Source organism: Schistocerca gregaria, chromosome X (genome assembly GCF_023897955.1).
Source record: "Schistocerca gregaria isolate iqSchGreg1 chromosome X, iqSchGreg1.2, whole genome shotgun sequence".
Classification (NCBI taxonomy): Eukaryota; Metazoa; Arthropoda; class Insecta; order Orthoptera; family Acrididae; genus Schistocerca; species Schistocerca gregaria.
In genome coordinates this window covers 428,450,080-428,466,622 of record NC_064931.1, presented here as the reverse complement: position 1 = coordinate 428,466,622, position 16,543 = coordinate 428,450,080, and positions in this window count along the sequence as shown.

Genomic DNA, 16,543 nt, shown 5'->3' with positions numbered 1-16,543 from the left:
ACTCAACATAGCAGTCTATTCTAACAGTTGTTCCATAATACTAATTTGATTGTTCTGGTAATCTAGAGACTAAATCAGAAATAAAACAGTGATAGCTATGATGCGGAGGGCCACCTGCTTACACTGTCATATATCAAGCATCTGTCAGTTTGGTTGCTGTTTCCTTTGTATCTTTGAAGTGTAAGATTTTTTCCTAGATCGCTAGCCCGCTCAAGAAACACACCAGCTGTGGAAATTTATGCCTTTCTGCTAAGAGAATGATTGGAATCTGGCAACATTGTAGAATATGTCTGGCAACGTTTTAGTAGTCGACCTACACCCGGGAAAGGCCCAGAATCATCCTGCTAAAGTAGCTTGATGTTTTCTGGGAGTTTCAGTGAAATATTCTGACGATTTTCACTTATGGTGCCTTATCTAACTATTAAACGTAAGTTTTTAGTCCAGGGAGGCAATTCCACGCAAAAACTACAACTAACTTCGTGTTTTTCATTAAAAATTATCAATCACAGCCTTCAGTAGGACAATGAGCGGGCAGTGAACGCCACAGGTGGCCCCTAGGTCTGTGGATATGTCGTCGTGCTGTAAACCTAAAGCTGTGTTGGTTCTAAGTTCCCGTTTTGTGGGAGAGCAGCATTTTCCCTCTTCTGGGACAGAGCTACAACTGTTGGGCTTCCCGAATGTGGGGAGCAATTCACATGAAGCGATAAAATTATTTTCTGATGTGATATCTTCAACTGCACTTACCCCATACACGACACAAATCTTCGAGCTTCCTCCACTTCTTCTACCCCTCTATTAAATACGAAGAGAAGAAAAGTCACAAATGTTAAACTCTTTACCTTATTATGCTCCGTTTTCTAACTTATAAGCAATACTACTCACTACTTTTATATATGCAACGTTCAAGATGTCATCACAAGAAAATAATAGAACCTCAAATAACAAACGACGACACTTGTTGCAACCTGCTTAGCAACACACTAAACAAAATCGCCATGAACTTATGCAGCAACCTACATTTTTCAGTTAAATTTTGCTCGCAATGATAGAGTACATGCTGAATATTCCTCATGTGATATGCTGCGCGAAGACTGATTACAATATTGTTGTTACTGCATGGTGTACACTCGGTTTATTGTTGTGATCAGGACATGCAGCCAAGGGCTCTTTTTCGGAAGTGCTTTTCCAAAGTTTTGTTATTACTAAGAAAATGAAGTAAATTATCTCTGAGCTTCCAAAAGGCTGATGCTGTTAGCAGACAGACAATGTGTGGTTTAAAAAATTACGAAGAAGTGGGTTCAATAATGCAGCTTTTGGTTTTTGCACTGCGCGATGTTTATCACGAACAGAAAATGGAGCAGGGTAACTCAAGTGGAAGGAATCACTTCCTGTGGAAACTTCTATATCCTACAGTGTTCGTAGTTCGTGTGGATGGCAGTTACGTGATTTTATTTCATTGATTACAAAATTAAATCGAATATACGTACTGGGTAGTCGAGGAAACTAGTGAGTGATGATTCACTCGAAAAGGAAATGAATTTATTGACCAGGCTATAATCCACTCCAGAGACACAGGGAGTAAGAATTCTATCCAGTGTAGCGCCCTGTGCTACGACGAAAACATTACCAAGCCAAACCTGCAGTTCAGTGGTCTAGTGGATTGATGCTAGGTTTCTATGCCTAATGTTTGCGTTCGACTCTTACTTCAGGCGACCGTTGCAGTAGACATCTACAGACCTTATTCAAGTCTGGTTGCGACAAGTGAAGTATGTAGAACTGCACCGTGGTTCCAAATTCACAGCAAGCACGATGTCCTTTCGCTATTGACTTGAGGTTAGATTGCACACCAACGAGGCGAAGTGGCAGCAAGTAAAATCTCTGTCACCAGTAATCTTTCTATAATAATAATTTTATTGTAGTTGTTGAACCAAACGCCTTGTGAGGCTACAGAGCACTTATTTTATCTTTTTGTTGAACTTGAGACGTAGAAAATATGGGTGTCTGGCTTGGATTCGAATTCTGATCTTCCCATTCAAGGGATCTGATGTCTTCACGACAATACGCTACCATAAATTCATTGTATGCTTTAGATTTCAAACTTTTGAAGGTGTATCTAGGTTAGAATCCTAGTCCGGCACAAACATTTTCACATTTTCATTAAGTTTTTTCGAGCACTAGCAGGAGCAAGCTCTGCCTTATGGCCCCCTCTTACAGCTGACCAGGAACAACACATACAAAAAACTCTACATAAAAGTTCCAATAATAATAATTTACATTATTAATCAAAGTAATAACTGGCAATAATAATAATAATAACGCTGATAATGATGATAACGTAATGGAGGAATTGAGAATGATATTAATTATTTATTACATAACAAAATTAATAATAATAACTTGTATTATTAATAAAAGTAATAACTTGCAATAATAATAACAAAATAATGGAGGCATTAAAATTATATTGGTTAGTATAGCACTTTTGAAGCTTCGTTTGATATTAGAAGCGGAGGGGATAATCAAAGAGAAGAAGATTCAAATGAAAGTCTTATTGCTTGCTGGGAAAGAAGAGAATTTCAACAGAGAACTCAGCAGACAAGTGAAAGGAAAAGGGGTGAGAGAGGGCGGACTGACGGGAGTGAGCTACAAGAAGACATAGCTATTGTGATAGAAGGTGGACCATTAGCTGTCTTTTGAAGTCCGAAAGAATTTTAATTCCTGTAATATTTTAAGGAAGATTGGTCCGATGTCGGGTTCCTGACATAGAAAATGGCTTAAAGAACATGGTAGTGCTGTTTAGTGGTACAGAGAGGTTTTTACCTCGTTCGGAAGGAGTATTTCTACTGTGTTGTTTACATAGGGACGTCGGGGTTGAAGATAAATGGGAAGAAGTGCAATGATTGAGAAGATGATACAGCAAACACAGGGTATAATAATCTCTACGCTTACGGTACGTAGCCCAGATGACTGTTCAACTGTTCATAAACAGGACTGATATCGTCGAAATAGTGTATATCACAAATGTATCATCCACAAGCATTCATCGCCGATTCCAGCCGACGTGAGCTCTCATACGTAAGTCCCTGGAGAATAGGACCACATGATGAAGGCTGGTGAGTATTAGTAACTCTACGAGTCCCTTTTTAAGCTCGAGAGGAAATACTTTTTTATTTGTCTATAATGAATGTAGTGATACTGAAACCTTCTTTCAGTCTGCAGATGTGTGTTCTGTTGAATCTAGGAGATAGTCCAGAATTATCCTCAAAGAAGAAAAGGTGATTTCTGTGTTGCTTAGGATTAAGAGTGGAAGAGATTCTCTGAACTGAGTAGTAATAAGTCTATTGTGTGCGACTAAGGTTGCTTACATTTTAGATGAGTTAAGTGTTTCAAACCTTTGTTCTGCACCCATTTTGATAAAGCACGTAATTCAGCATTTACTTCTGGATGTCTGTGCGCAGATTTGATGGGCTTGCACTTAGGTATATCGGAAGGTCACCAACGTATAAACGATATTTTTAGTGGGAGATGATAATCATTAATACATAAAGAGAAAAGTAATGGGCTCAATTCTGATGCTTGTGGAACCTCTGATACTACGTTCTTCCACTGTGACGTCTTTGTCCCGATCATTATACACTGTTGGCGGTATTTACGGCATGAGTGAAACCAATGTAGAGCACTTGAAGAAAAGTCTTCCTTTTTGAGTTTAGCATGTTGAATATAAAATTCGACAGTGTCGGAAGCTCTGCTAGAATCCAAAAACACACATAACAGCCGCCTCTTGTTTGTCCATACCTTGTTTATGTTGGTCAGTCACTTCTATAACAGCAGTCGTCGTGCTGCGATTTTTCCGGAAGCCAGATTGGTATTGATTCATAAGATTATTTGAAGTTAAGCTGAACATGAACCACGCATTCTAAAGCCTTAGGAAAAGCTGGTATAGTGCAAATGGGACTGTGGTGAGAAGGTTCTTTGGCAGTTTCCTTTGTGGATAGTGGTTTAGTGACTCCTTTCTTCCAGTCCATTGGGGAGATGCTAGACGTAAGAGAAGGTTTAAAAATATACCTTACTATCGGCAGTAATAGATCGACGATTAAACTCATTATTCGTTTTGTATTATTTTCGTGTTCTGCAACTACAGAACGAATTCGCGCAATTGACTTCCTGAGGCTTACTGGCTGCAGAAAAAAAAAAAAAAAAAAAAATCGTTTCTACTGACCGCAGTCACTTCAAGAGATTCGATGGTTTGTTTCCTTGGGCGTTGATCAAGTAGACATGTAGGTGTGGCGAAATACTCATTTACATCCTCAATAGGAACGAGAGGTTCAGCTGGAAATTAAAGTTTGCCTATTGCTAGCCGACGTACATTTTTCCACAAGACGGAAGGTCTGTGAAAGTCCTCAGTTAAGGAATGGGGGTAACTGAGTTTTGAATTTCTGACTGACTGGCTAACTCGGTTGCGTAGTCGCATGTAGGCAAGATGATTCTTGGAGGTCGAGAGCCGTTTATACTTCCTGTGGGCTGCGTATCTGATACTCATATGGTGTTTGAGTTGATCGGTAAGCTATGGTGCAAGTTTCTCCTGACTCTTGCAGTTCTTATCAGAGCATGTTTATCGTATAAATTATTCAGCAGGTGCTTCATAACTAATGTCCAAGTTATTTCCTGTCATTCCCCTCCAAGAGATATCATAGTCCTTAGCTATAAGCTCAGGTAAATTCCATTGCTTAAAATCTCTAAAAGTGATCACTTTCAGTTTGTTCTTTTAATCAGTGCAAATTACTCTGGAGGCTTGATTGCCAAAGTATGTATAAAGGTATGGGTGTCTACAGCATGATGAATTGGCCCAATTGCAAGCAGTGTAAGATTTGAGCAGGAAAGTATAAGCTTGAATTTTGAAACTGCAGGGCTGCTGCTTATAAAATTTATGTTCTCATTTCCGGCTAGAATTATGTGTTCATACAAAGATTCAAGACCTGAGAGTGTGGGCTCAGAGCTAGAGAGCTGTCCAGCTTTGGGCGGATTGCATATAATACAGATAAGGCCATTTCTGTTGAGAGATTTAATTTCAACAAACGTATATTCGTGTTGTTTGCCCTCATTTTTGGATGTGGGCACGATATTGGGGAGTAAGTTTGCACGTATATTTGCAGTCACACCACCACCTCTTCTGTTACATTTGCCATGCCTCAGAAGCACACAGCCATCGACGCTTACAGAGCTGGAACGGATACTCGGCTTAAGTCACATCTCCGACAGTATTATGACATGAAAGCTGAGGTGCTAAAATATGTATCTGAGGTTAGTGATGTGTATCGGTAACGGCTGTACTTTAGCATGCGCGAGATGTAGTGAACTGTCGTCGCGAATCGTTTCCGCTATAATAACTGCAGTTAGGGACAGCGGCTGCCCTGAACCACAGACAAAGATATGTTACTCTGTGCCTGAACTCTGGAGTAGCCAGTGCCTCCCGGTGTGCGAGGGCGATGAAAGAGAGGAGGGGCCCACAGGCGGGCCGGGGGCTGGAAAAAGAAAGGAGTTCAAGGTCGCTTACTCGTGCCTAGCACAAAGCGCGGGGTCGGTGCGAATGTGGAGGAGTGGGGAGCAGAAAGTAGTCGTTGTGAGGGAATGTGACTGAGGATAGTGACGACTGAAAAAACAATTTACCTCCTCTGTTTTTAAGGATGAAAAGTAGTTAGTGTACTGTACAGTTCACGGCGAGAGAAGAGAAGCCGATGATTTACAAGGCCGTTGCTGCTAGCAGAGAAAAATATGTTTAATAACTAAAAGATTAACGCAGAAAGGTAAAAATTAAAATAGAAATGACAAAAGTAGGAAAAGAATAATAATTATGGTGCTACTATTACATACCAGATAGAGCATTCTCAGGCTAATAGTGTTAACAGTAAATAAAATCAAATTGAGTACCGGTAATACGACAGGTAATGGTAATATAACGATATTCATTTGTGTCATGTTTGTAACTGCCTTCTTCCAGCTTTGGTCTTGAAAATTACTCTGTCATCCTGAGTCCATAAATTCTGAAGGCCGAATTGCGACAGAGCATAGATCAAAATCTTTAGACGTTCCTGTTCAAGATCTTCTCTTATTGTAAGCCTTGTCTTTGCTAATTTTTCTTGTTTCTAAAGATCTTCGCTCTATTTCGGTCTGAGGCAAACTTAATAATTACTGGACGAGATTTCGTAGCACCTGATAAACTTCGCCCCACTCGACGGCTCCTTGCAATGTCCGCCTTACTAACTTCAATGCCTAATTTCTCACCTGCAACCTGTCTGTGCCTTCTGCCTCTTCTTCTGCTGCGCCAGACAGCCGCAGATAATTTCGCCTCTGGCACTGTTCTAAATCGGAACTGTGACTATGTAGAGAAGTAGCAGGAAGGTGCACAAAGCTAAGGCCGTGTCCCGCGTAAGAATCAGAAGCGACCGACAGCGAGGGACGTCTGGCTACGTGACACCCCAGCAACGAGCAGCAAAATCGGGCGAAAAGTTCTAGTGTCCTGCGTGCGAGCGACCATCTTGTAGTACGTAGAGCCGACCAGCTCTTTCTATAAAACGGCGTCCCTAAACTGTAGAATACGGCAGCTCGAGAGTAAGGCTGCAAAATTAGCTTTACTTAGGAAAATAAAACAAAAAGGAACACAGTGTATGAAATTTACTGAGGGAGGAATCTTCATGGAGAATTTCATAATTTATATCATCAACTACGAAGACCACCAGACAAAATCTTTGAATACATCTACATCTACATCTACATCCATACTCCGAAGCCACCTGACGGTGTGTGGCGGAGGGTACCCGAGTACTTCTATCGGTTCTCCCTTCTATTCCAGTCTCGAATTGTTCGTGGGAAGAAGGATTGTCGGTATGCCTCTGTGTGGGCTCTAATCTCTCTGATTTTATCCTCATGGTCTCTTCGCGAGATATACGTAGGAGGGAGCAATATACTGCTTGACTCCTCGGTGAACGTATGTTCTCGAAACTTCAACAAAAGCCCGTGCCGAGCTACTGAGCGTCCCTCCCGCAGAGTCTTCCACTGGAGTTTATCTATCATCTCTGTAACGCTTTCGCGATTACTACATGATCCTGTAACGAAGCGCGCTGCTCTCCGTTGGATCTTGTCTATCTCTTCTATCAACCCTATCTGGTATGGATCCCACACTGCTGAGCAGTATTCAAGCAGTGGGCGAACAAGCGTTCTGTAACCTACTTCCTTTGTTTTCGGATTGCATTTCCTTAGGATTCTTCCAATGAATCACAGTCTGGCATCTGCTTTACCGACGATCAACTTTATATGTTCATTCCATTTTAAATCACTCCTAATGGGTACTCCCAGATAATTTATGGAATTAACTGCTTCCAGTTGCTGACCTGTTATTTTGTAGCTAAATGATAAGGGATCTATCTTTCTATGCATTCGCAGCACATTACACTTGTCTACATTGAGATTCAATTGCCATTCCCTGCACCATGCGTCAATTCGCTGCAGATCCTCCTGCATTTCAGTACAATTTTCCATTGTTACAAGCTATCGATACACCACAGCATCATCCGCAAAAAGCCTCAGTGAACTTCCGATGTCATTCACAATGTCATTTATGTACACTCCTGGAAATTGAAATAAGAACACCGCGAATTCATTGTCCCAGGAAGGGGAAACTTTCTTGACACATTCCTGGGGTCAGATACATCACATGATCACACTGACAGAACCACAGGCACATAGACACAGGCAACAGAGCATGCACAATGTCGGCACTAGTACAGTGTATATCCACCTTTCGCAGCAATGCACGCTGCTATTCTCCCATGGAAACGATCGTAGAGATGCTGGATGTAGTCCTGTGGAACGGCTTGCCATGCCATTTCCACCTGGCACCTCAGTTGGACCATCGTTCGTGCTGGTCGTGGAGACCGCGTGAGACGACGCTTCATCCAGTCCCAAACATGCTCAATGGGGGACAGATCCGGAGATCTTGCTGGCCAGGATAGTTGACTTACACCTTCTAGAGCACGCTGGGTGGCACGGGATACATGCGGATGTGCATTGTCCTGTTGGAACAGCAAGTTCCCTTGCCGGTCTAGGAATGGTAGAACTATGGGTTCGATGACGATTTGGATGTACCTTGCACTATTCAGTGTCTCCTCGACGATCACCAGAGGTGTACGGCCAGTGTAGGAGATCGTTCCCCAAACCATGATGTCGGGTGTTGGCCCTGTGTGCCTCGGTCGTATGCAGTCCTGATTGTGGCGCTCACCTGCACGGCGCCAAACACGCATACGTCAATCATTGGCACCAAGGCAGAAGCGACTCTCATCGCTGAAGACGACACGTCTCCATTCGTCCCTCCATTCACGCCTGTCGCGACACCACTGGAGGCGGGCTGCACGATGTTGGGGCGTGAGCGGAAGACGGCCTAACGGTGTGCGGGACCGTAGCCCAGCTTCATGGAGGCGGTTGCGAATGGTCCTCGCCGATACCCCAGGAGCAACAGTGTCCCTAATTTGCTGGGAAGTGGCGGTGCGGTCCCCTACGGCACTGCGTAGGATCCTACGGTCTTGGCGTGCATCTGTGCGTCGCTGCGGTCCGGTCCCAGGTCGACGGGCACGTGCACCTTCCGCCGACCACTGGCGACAACATCGATGTACTGTGGAGACCTCACGCCCCACGTGTTGAGCAATTCGGCGGTACGTCCACCCGGCCTCCCGCATGCCCACTATACGTCCTCGCTCAAAGTCCGTCAACTGCACATACTGTTCACATCCACGCTGTCACGGCATGCTACCAGTGTTAAAGACTGCGATGGAGCTCCGTATGCCACGGCAAACTGGCTGACACTGACGGCGGCGATGCACAAATGCTGCGCAGCTAGCGCCATTCGACGGCCAACACCACTGTTCCTGGTGTGTCCGCTGTGCCGTGCGTGTGATCATTGCTTGTACAGCCCTTTCGCAGTGTCCGGAGCAAGTATGGTGGGTCTGACACACCGGTGTCAATGTGTTCTTTTTTCCATTTCCAGGAGTGTATATTGTGAATAGCAACGGTCCCATGACACTCCCCTGCGGCACACCTGAAATCATTCTTACTTCGGAAGACTTCTCTCCATTGAGAATGCCATGCTGCGTTCTGTTATCTAGGAACTCTACAATCCAATACATATGAATGAGCCGATTGTCTCATCAATAAATTAAAGACGAATGTTTTTTACGTGGCCAAGAACTTTTAGCAGCCGATAAATGCGACAAAATCAGTGACCAGAAGAATGAGAATGGTAACTGTGAGCTAGCTATGGTGTCACGGTAGCGTACTTGGTTTGCAATAGCGGCTCTTTCTTCTAATTTAGCCGACTTAGCTAAGGTCTGTATACAAAGTTTAATTTATGCTTTTTACACTGCATAGCTAAGTATATTTTAAAGTCCAACCAAAGTACTTGATCTTTAAGTGTATACACGCGTATCCCAGTATATCAAACACATTAAATTCCTAATACAATACAATGACAACTATGATTTTTTTTCTGATATTTCATTATTGCGAACGTAGTTCATCAGCAGTCAATGTGAAAGCCAAGGGTTTCAGTTAATCTAAATAGTTTGTATAAGTAAAGCACACAAAATGTTTGGAAAGAAAGCCAAACGTTTTGTGACATGATATTTCTAAACGTCTGAAAAGAGAAACAATTGATGCACCTCATTTTCTGTTCATGATTTCGAGCGTCATTCAAAGGCACGTAGGATGTTTCTCGGATCTATTTACTTCTTTTCAACAAATCATTTCACAAAATATTTGCCCAATTTCTTTCATTTTTTATTTTGAAGTTTTATTCAGAAATAGTGATCTTATTGTCACCTCATTTGCCTTCCTAACGTCTTCTGTTCTCGAAAAGTCAAACTTTGGAACTTGATTCGAAGGAAGCCTTTTTGACTTTTAAATATCGCACCAATGTACCTTTTCATGTGCAAAATAGATATGTCTTGAACAGATGAACTTTTTGACACTTCATATATATAGCTTGCAGCATTTTTTCGTGAAATATTTCAATTTTTTCTCAGCTCAGTAATTAAGTTTTCCTTAATTACCCTGATTACTTTCAAGCAAATAAATATTTTCATGCAAAACTAGACCTCATTATGCCCCGTTTGCCCTTTTCTCTCTCTTTATTCGGCTATGAAAATTCGGACAATATCTCAGTGTAATTTATAGGAGTCTTGTTTTCGCTCTGCTCACACGTTTCACAAAAACGAAACGAGTGTTAATCATACGATACAATAGTCCTTTCTGGGTGCTGTCATTTCCAAAAAAAATGTGGTTTCGATATCCTGAACCGTTCATTAGATACGACTATTTTTACGATCACTTGATTCCCGATGCGTATGAAAGGATTCGGACGCTGATATAACAACCAATATCTCATGAATGAAAAGATATATCATTCCACTCTCAACTTTAAATACAATTTAGGTATATTGGTTACATTTCATATACCATAACGTATGGCCTAAAGTGAATGGGATTTTACCTCTGCAAACTTTTAAAAATTTCGTGCGAGCATGTACTGAGTTCCGTGCTGTACTCTAATTATGACGAAAATAAATTCTGTCCTCTATAGAGCGAAGATATCAAGCTGTAAGATGCGGAAGTAGCAATTTTTTTTACCTAATAGTTTTTTTTTTTTTACGTGTGAAGAGGGCCTCCCGTCGGGTAGACCGCTCGCCTGGTGCAAGTCTTTCGATTTGACGCCACTTCGGCGACTTGCGCGTCGACGCGTCGATGGGGATGAAATTATGATGATTAGGACAACACAACACCCAGTCCCTGAGCGGAGAACATCTCCGACCCAGCCGGGAATCGTACCCGGGCCCTTAGGATTGACAGTCTGTCGCGCTGACCACTCAGCTAACGGGGGCGGAGTTAAAATTGGGTGATAAGTGTTTCATAGCTCCCGGTCCGTCCACTCCACTGCTTTGCCAAGAAGAGTCGTAGCTGTCGCTCTCACTATCGCGCGTGCTGCAGCGACGAGATTCAAACACGTTTGAATTCAAACGTCGCTAATTGTAGTAGAGGACAGGAGGCGCCACGGACATCGCCCACGTAGGACGCTTCCGTAACCATACGTGCGGTAGTATTTCGCGGTCTGAAGCTGTCGCGCGCTGTCGGTAGCTTCTATCGCTCACGTAGGGCGCGGCCTAAAATGGCTGCTTCGAGACGACCAGCTGTTTCTATAAAACGGCGCATCTCAACTGTACAATACTGTAGCTGGAGAGTAAGGCTACAAAATTAGCCTTACTTAGGAAAATAAAGCGAAAAGTAATGCTGTGCATGAAATTTACAAAAGAAGGAATCTTCATGCAGAATTTCGTAATTTATATCATCAACTACGAAGATGACCAATATTCTTCGAATATGGGTGAATGACCAGAGGAGCTTTCAACTATCTCATCAATAAATTAAAGACGAATGCTTTTTGCATGAGCAAGAACTTTTGACGGTCGATAAATGCGGAAGAATGACTGACTATCTTAAATGAAAAATAATGAACCTACACCTGAGAGCGACCTGTGGTGTAATGGTAGCGTTCCCAGAGTGATGTTGCGGTTTTGTAGAAGGAGCTGGGTTCGGTTGGGTTATATTCTATCTGTCTCTGATTCAATTCTGTAAACTAAGTTTTATGTGTACTGTAACTATATAAGTACACTCCTGGAAATGGAAAAAAGAACACATTGACACCGGTGTGTCAGACCCACCATACTTGCTCCGGACACTGCGAGAGGGCTGTACAAGCAATGATCACACGCACGGCACAGCGGACACGCCAGGAACCGCGGTGTTGGCCGTTGAATGGCGCTAGCTGCGCAGCATTTGTGCACCGCCGCCGTCAGTGTCAGCCAGTTTGCCGTGGCATACGGAGCTCCATCGCAGTCTTTAACACTGGTAGCATGCCGCGACAGCGTGGACGTGAACCGTATGTGCAGTTGACGGACTTTGAGCGAGGGCGTATAGTGGGCATGCGGGAGGCCGGGTGGACGTACCGCCGAATTGCTCAACACGTGGGGCGTGAGGTCTCCACAGTACATCGATGTTGTCGCCAGTGGTCGGCGGAAGGTGCACGTGCCCGTCGACCTGGGACCGGACCGCAGAGACGCACGGATGCACACCAAGACCGTAGGATCCTACGCAGTGCCGTAGGGGACCGCACCGCCACTTCCCAGCAAATTAGGGACACTGTTGCTCCTGGGGTATCGGCGAGGACCATTCGCAACCGTCTCCATGAAGCTGGGCTACGGTCCCGCACACCGTTAGGCCGTCTTCCGCTCACGCCCCAACATAGTGCAGCCCGCCTCCAGTGGTGTCGCGACAGGTGTGAACGGAGGGACGAATGGAGACGTGTCGTCTTCAGCGATGAGAGTCGCTTCTGCCTTGGTGCCAATGATGGTCGTATGCATGTTTGGCGCCATGCAGGTGAGCGCCACAATCAGGACTGCATACGACCGAGGCACACAGGGCCAACACCCGGCATCATGGTGTGGGGAGCGATCTCCTACACTGGCCGTACACCTCTGGTGATCGTCGAGGGGACATTGAATAGTGCACGGTACATCCAAACCGTCGTCGAACCCATCGTTCTACCATTCCTAGACCGGCAAGGGAACTTGCTGTTCCAACAGGACAATGCACGTCCGTATGTATCCCGTGCCACCCAACGTGCTCTAGAAGGTGTAAGTCAACTACCCTGGCCAGCAAGATCTCTGGATCTGTCCCCCATTGAACATGTTTGGGACTGGATGAAGCGTCGTCTCACGCGGTCTGCACGTCCAGCACGAACGATGGTCCAACTGAGGCGCCAGGTGGAAATGGCATGGCAAGCCGTTCCACAGGACTACATGCAGCATCTCTACGATCGTCTCCATGGGAGAATAGCAGCGTGCATTGCTGCGAAAGGTGGATATACACTGTACTAGTGCCGACATTGTGCATGCTCTGTTGCCTGTGTCTATGTGCCTGTGGTTCTGTCAGTGTGATCATGTGATGTATCTGACCCCAGGAATGTGTCAAGAAAGTTTCCCCTTCCTGGGACAATGAATTCGCGGTGTTCTTATTTCAATTTCCAGGAGTGTATATTTTTAAGGTCTTCATCTACATCTACATCCATACTCCGTAAGCCACCTGACGGTGTGTGGCGGAGGGGTCTTGCCAAAATACTTGATTTTTAAGTGTGTACACGCCAGTATATACCAGTAAATCTTACTGACACCTCATTTACCTTCCTAACGTTTTCTTTTCTCGAAAATCCTAACTCTGATAGTTGATTCGAAGGAAGCCTTTTTGACATTTAAATACCGAACTAAGGTACCTATTTGTGTGGAAAATAGCTAGGCCTTGAACAGGTGAACTTGTTGACACTTCATTTACATAGCTTTGCCGCAGCTTTTCGTGAAATATTTCAATTTTTCCTCAACTCAGTAATTAAGTTTTCCTTAATTACCGTGATTACTTTCAAGCAATTAAATATTTTCATGCAAAACTTAACCTGATGCTGGTCACTTTGATACCCCGTTTGCCTTTTTCTCTTTCTTTCTTTGGCTATGCAAATTAGGACAAAACCACATGGTGTAATTTATAGGAGTTTCGTTTTCGCTTTGTTCACACGTTTGACAAAAACGAATCGAGTGTTAATCATACGATAAAATAGTCCTTTCTGCGTGCTGTCATTTCCAAAAAACATGGTTGCGATATCTTGAACCGTTTGTGAGATACGATGATTTTTACGACCACTTAATCCCCGAAGCGCAGGAAAGGAGTCGGACGCGCCGCGCTCGAGCCGTCCGCGGATATAACAACCAATATCTCAAGAATGAAAAACTATATCATTCCACTATCAATTTTTTAAAAAAAGGTTAAAATGGCTCTGAGCGCTATGGGACATAACATCTGAGGTCATCAGTCCCCTAGGCTTAGAACTACTTAAACCTAACTAACCTAAGGACATCACACACATCCATGACCGATTCAGGATTCGAACCTGCGACCGTAGCGGTCGCGCGGTTCCAGACTGTAGTGCCTTGAACCGGTCGGCAACACCGGCAGGCCTCTCAACTTGAAATATAATTCGGATATATTGGTTACATTTAATACGAAATAATGTATGGCCTAAAATAAACAATACGGAAAGTCTACGCAGTGTGATTTTACCTCTGCAAACTTTTAAAAATTTCGTGCAGGCATGTACTCAGTTTTGTGCAGCACAGAACTATGACAAATAACAAAATAAATTCAGACCTTTATTGAGCAAAGGTATCAAGCTGTAAGACGCAGAAGAATCACATTTTTTACCTAATAATTTCCTTAAAATCGGATGATAAGTATTTCATAGCTTCCGGCGCGTCCGCTCCACTGCTTTGCCGAGAAGACGCGTAGCTGTCGCTCTCACTGTCGCGCGTGCTGCAGCGACGAGATTCATACACGTTTGAATTAAAACCTCGCTAGTTGTAGCAGAAGACAGGCAGAACCATGGACGTCGCCCGCGCAGGACCCTTCCGTAACCATAGTTGCGGTGGTGTTTCGTCGTCCGAAGCTGTCGCACGCTGTCGGTCTTTCTGTCGCTTACGTAGGGTGCGGCCTTAATGATTTTCGCTGTGGTTTCAATTCTGCGACCGATAGTGTTGAAAAAAAAAAACCCACCGTAGTAAATGGATGAAATAGGGACATACTGTGTGTGACATCTGCAATCAGTACTGCCACAGAAAAACCCTGTATTTACTAACCTTGAACAAGTTTTCCGTCTCATGTGATTTCATAACATCTTCTCTAGGTAAAGTGAATGAAATCCTATGAGAGTACCATAAACTGTTTTGTGTCAGAAAATACATAGAGACAGTTGAGATACGAAAGCAGGCTGCGGTGGCATTAATTTCCTTATGCAGTTATAGACGTCACAGCTATCGAAAGATCAGATGTGTAGTTGATGGATATTCGAACCTCTTACTTCCGTTTTGTAAAAGAGCAGTTTGATGCAGAAAAGTAGTAGTTTGTAGATCACACACAGAAAGGGAAGGGCGAGAGATTGGTAAACATGAAGCGTCAAATGATGTGCAAAGTGGTAGATAATTCAAAACCTCTAAGAGATTCACACATGTTAACAGACAAGGAAAATACACATTCCGCAGTTTAGTATGTCAAAGCCATTAGAGAGAATGCAGGGGAAAACGGAGAAAGAAAAATTAGGGCGTCAAGTCCCATCGACGACGATGTTGTTAGAGATACGCCGTAAGAACGGAGTGGTGAAGGAGATCGATTGTATCCTTTTCAATGGAACCGTCCTGGCATTTTCCTTATGTGATATTGAGAAACCACCGAAAATCAGGATAGCCTGAAGGGGAATCGAACTGCCTGAATAAGAGATCAGTGTCCTACCACTACGCCACCTCCATCATTGGGTATACTGAAGCGATACAGAGTGTTGTGCTGATTATTTTCTTCCAGAATGTCTCCACAGATAAAAAGAGTGTCATCAGATATACAGGGTGATTTTTTTCCACTGTGTACAAACTCTACGGATTAATCGATGAAAGGATAGGGAACGAAAAAGGTCTAATGAACTAATGTCTGAAATTGCATGGCTTCTGTGTTCCAGACCATTTATTCATACATTGTTACAGAGACTGTGGTCTCATACACGGTGTATCATGCAGCCACAGTTACAGTATGTGCTGAAAATGGTTTCCAGGTGCTTCGACGCATGCGTGTACACACCGTAGCATGTTCTGTCTCACATGTTCACATCAGACATGCTGCATAAGAACTGTGTCAAAGGCAGCATGATTACGCTGCTCCAGTGTCTCCACATCTGGAAAGGGCTGTGCATACACGATACTTTTGAGGTGGCCTCATAACCAGAAATCGCACGGGTTGAGATCTAGTGAACGAGCAGGCCATGCAACTGGACCCCTCATCCGATACATTGACCAGGGAAGACACGACTGAGATTCGTCCGGGCGTTAACAGTGAAGTGTGCTGGAGCACCATCATGTAGCAGCCACATAACTCTTCGAATCATCAGTGGCACTTCTTCCAGCAGGGGAGGCAAAGTCACCCACAAGAAACGCCAATAGTTCCAGCCTGTTAGCCGATGTGGAAGGAATACCTGGCTCACACATTCTGGCTGCACCCATGCTCGCGTGATTCGTTGTCACCATACCATGGGCGTTCCACGTACTATCCCACAGATGACTCATGAAAGGTGAAGATACCACCCCGCGTAAAGGTGGCCTCACCTGTGAATAGGGCAGATGACAAAAATACCCGAATCGTGATTGCCTTGTGAAGAAACCAGTGACAAAACTCCTCCCGATGTGGAAAGTCTGTCACTAGTAGGCCCTGCACATACTGTAAATGATGAGAGTAGTAATAGTTGTCATTGAGAATGTTCCACACGGTCGTCTGGGCTACATTCTACTGGCGGATCAACTGCCTGGCACTCACACAGAGGTCGCCTTCCACGGTGTTAATCACATTTTACACCAGGTCT